The 3,480-nt window shown below is 30.7% G+C and overlaps 1 long non-coding RNA gene across 2 annotated transcripts in view; it reads left to right on the plus strand.

Moving 5' to 3' along the window:
• Positions 1 to 2,091: 2,091 nt before the first annotated feature.
• The window catches only part of LOC138854908 (uncharacterized), a 7,033-nt gene continuing 5,644 nt past the window's right edge, over positions 2,092 to 3,480 (plus strand). The window contains exons 1-2 of one of the 2 annotated variants that reach the window (XR_011394066.1): positions 2,092 to 2,253; positions 3,387 to 3,480. The exon at positions 3,387 to 3,480 is cut by the window's right edge and continues 62 nt beyond it. This is a non-coding gene — a long non-coding RNA (uncharacterized lncRNA). The remainder of the gene's footprint in view (positions 2,254 to 3,386) is intronic. The other variant, XR_011394065.1, reaches the window with a different exon arrangement.

The raw sequence follows: 3,480 nt of genomic DNA on the forward strand, positions 1-3,480 counted from the left end.
CATATTTGTCAAACTGCGTTTTTTTTAACAATAAAAACGTTATTTCACGTTTAAACACCGCTTACTTAATAAGTATTCCTGGAACGAGAGAATTATTATTCATTTTACCTAATCCATCACCAATAAGAATTTTCCTAATGGTCAAGGCCATTCTTGGTCAATATTCTTAGAAGTCTTCAAGAGAGAACGTGTCGCACCGTCGATCTGTCTCCCTGGTTGTAAACACACCCAGATACACCACTTACAGAGGGCGAAATGTATAATTAGTGGGTTAAAGGTCGTATACAAGATTGCTATAAGCGCCTACCTCCATTCGTGAGTCTATGGTCATTCATCCGCATATGAACGTGTAATGATGAACGTTTCTACCCGTATTACAAATGTTTGTTCGTTCCTTTTTTCCAGGGTTTCACAATTTTTTACATTTTCCAACAAATTTCGTGTTTTTTTTTTTTTAAATATTGGAACTACATTAGCCATGTTCCAAATCTTGGTAATTATCCTGTATCAATTATTAAGTTCCGTTTATTACTGTCAGTATAAATTCCATTTTAAATTACTGATACAAATACTTTATAAAATTGAACACAATAATTATACGACAGATTTCGAAAAGTTGACGTCACACTAAACGAGTCTTGATAACGACAATCTAAAACTCTTAATGAGTATTCCAAGACAATCTGTCACTTCAGCAATGATGCTAGGGTCATGTCACCATGACGATGCAACAGTAGTGGTGAGTCTGACTTAGACCGGAAACAGAAATGGCTTGCGTGACGTTACGTAGTAAATTAATGATGCTACTGAGTGGCGTACGTACGTAAAGTTATGAAACAGATATTTTTTGCACCGCAATATATATATATATATATATATATATATATATATATATATATATATATATATATATCGTGTTGAATAGGTAAAACTGGTCAATTAGCAAGAACTCATTTAAAATTAAGTCCTGATTACGTATTTTCTTCCATTTTTATTCTCAAATATTCTTACGTACTCTCACAATCATACAGACACCTTCAATCCCTCGTCTCTCACTCATTCTCACCCTCTCTCTGTCTCTGTCTCTCTCTCTCTCTCTCTCTCCCTCTCTCGATCACCACACTAACCGGAATGATACACGTACTTCTCGTTCATACGTACACACATACTTGGAACTCTGAAACTTAAAAATGTACCAACGTTTCGCATAGGAATACGTATGAATGACGTACACGATATATAATTAACGATCATGTGCGACTGTGTAATAATGAAGTGGATCTGAAAACTTAAAAATACGCAATAAGATGTTTAAAATACGCAGATAAATAATAATAATAATAATAATAATAATAATAATAATAATAATAATAATAATAATAATTAATAATAATAATAAATAATAATAATAATAATAATAATAATAATAATAATAATAATAATAAATAAATAATAATAATAATAATAATAATAATAATAATAATAATAATAATAATAATAATAATAATAATAATAATCTTTATTTCTCCAGGTACATGATACAATTTATATATGTAAACAAAAGTTCCTATATCCATTAATAATGTGAACAACACGGGAATTTATATATAATTAAGCAAAGGGGAGCATAGAGGCGAATAATCTATATACAATCTAATCGCTTTTCAGACAAACAGAATTCTATTATATGAGTTTGGAATCCCTTCAGTCAATGGGTCAATGGGAAGTTGCATTATGGATTGACCCATCGTTGCATTCTTCGTATTCTCTATTAATTACATTTTTTCCTAAAATAACAGCAGTGAGAAACAGTAAGTAAATGGATTGAGAAACAAAATATCCGAGCGTGTCCAGACATACGTATCGACGACTGTGTGAGTTGCTAGACGTCGCTTTGTTGTTCTAGTTATACGTTCTTTTTCGTAAGAGAATTATAGTTCTTGTACTTTCCTCTGTGATTTTAACGTTATATGTAATCAAACTAGAACGTTGGTATGCCATGGGAGGAGGTGGGCGACGGGGATCAAGAGAAAATATAGAAATACGTTCAAAAATATAGAAGATTGTGTTGTCTCAGCAACTCTCTCACTGACAAAATAATCGTTTTTCACGGACACATACGTACGTTGCGCTTATATATACAGATATAAGGCGTCTCTCTCTCTCTCTCTGTAGTAAACTTACACTGTGTGTGTGTGTATGTGTGGTGACACAGCGTGTGGACACTACTGTGACATACATTCCTCTGTTAAGGTGAGGACTGAAGGGTGAGACATGACTGGCGTCAATCATGTCCCGAACCACTGACTTGCTACTGACGCTGCTACTACTACTACTACGTCACATCTACTACTACTACTACTACTACTACACCACATAAAATTACGTATCATAATGTGTCATGACGCTGTATCCCATGATGTGACACCCCATCACATGACGTGACGTCACATCACATGATGTTACGTGATGACACTGCTGATTCCTTGTATATGTCACATAATTATTCTCCGCCATCAAATTCATTTTACTACTTAATTAAGCTCTATGTGTAGAAATATAGACTGTTTATATTACACACCTATCTATCTATCTATCTATCTCTCTCTCTCTCTCTCTCTCTCTCTCTCTCTCTCTCTCTATATATATATATATATATATATATATATATATATATATATATATATATATATATATATATATATATATATATATATATATATATATATATATATATATATATATATATATATATATATATATATATATATATATATATATATATATATATATATATATATGTCGTGCCGAATATGTAAAACTGGTCAGTTAGCAAGAACTCATTTAAAATTAAGTCCTTTCTGAAATTTTCTCTTATACGTTTAAAGATATATTTTTTTCATTAATGTCAGAGTAAAAATTTTTAATTTTGCACCAAAAGAATCTTAGAAAACTTACCTAACCTTATTATAACAAGAGCAATTTATTTTAGCCTAACTCAACTAAATATATTTTAAATACGTTTACAATAATTTAATACTAAACAAGCACAATCAAATATATATTTTTCGTTAGGTTCAGAATGATTTTGGCGAAATTATTGCATACACAAATTTTCACTTGTCCTATATGGCAAGATGAACGTTGCTATTTAAGCCAAGATGGCAAGTTCTGCCTATTCGGCACGACAGCACGACATATATATATATATATATATATATATATATATATATATATATATATATATATATATATATATATATATATATATATATATATATATATATATATTATACATATATATATATTATATATATATATATATATATATATATATATATATATATATATATATATATATATATATATTTATATATAATTTCTAGCATGGATTCCAGGAGATGAGAGGCCTGTTATGGCTAGCCACCACCTACGCCGCCCACCACCCACCCAGCACCGCCCACCCTGCACCGCCCACCA

The sequence above is a fragment of the Cherax quadricarinatus genome, chromosome 74 (assembly GCF_038502225.1).
Source record: "Cherax quadricarinatus isolate ZL_2023a chromosome 74, ASM3850222v1, whole genome shotgun sequence".
Lineage (NCBI taxonomy): Eukaryota > Metazoa > Arthropoda > Malacostraca > Decapoda > Parastacidae > Cherax > Cherax quadricarinatus.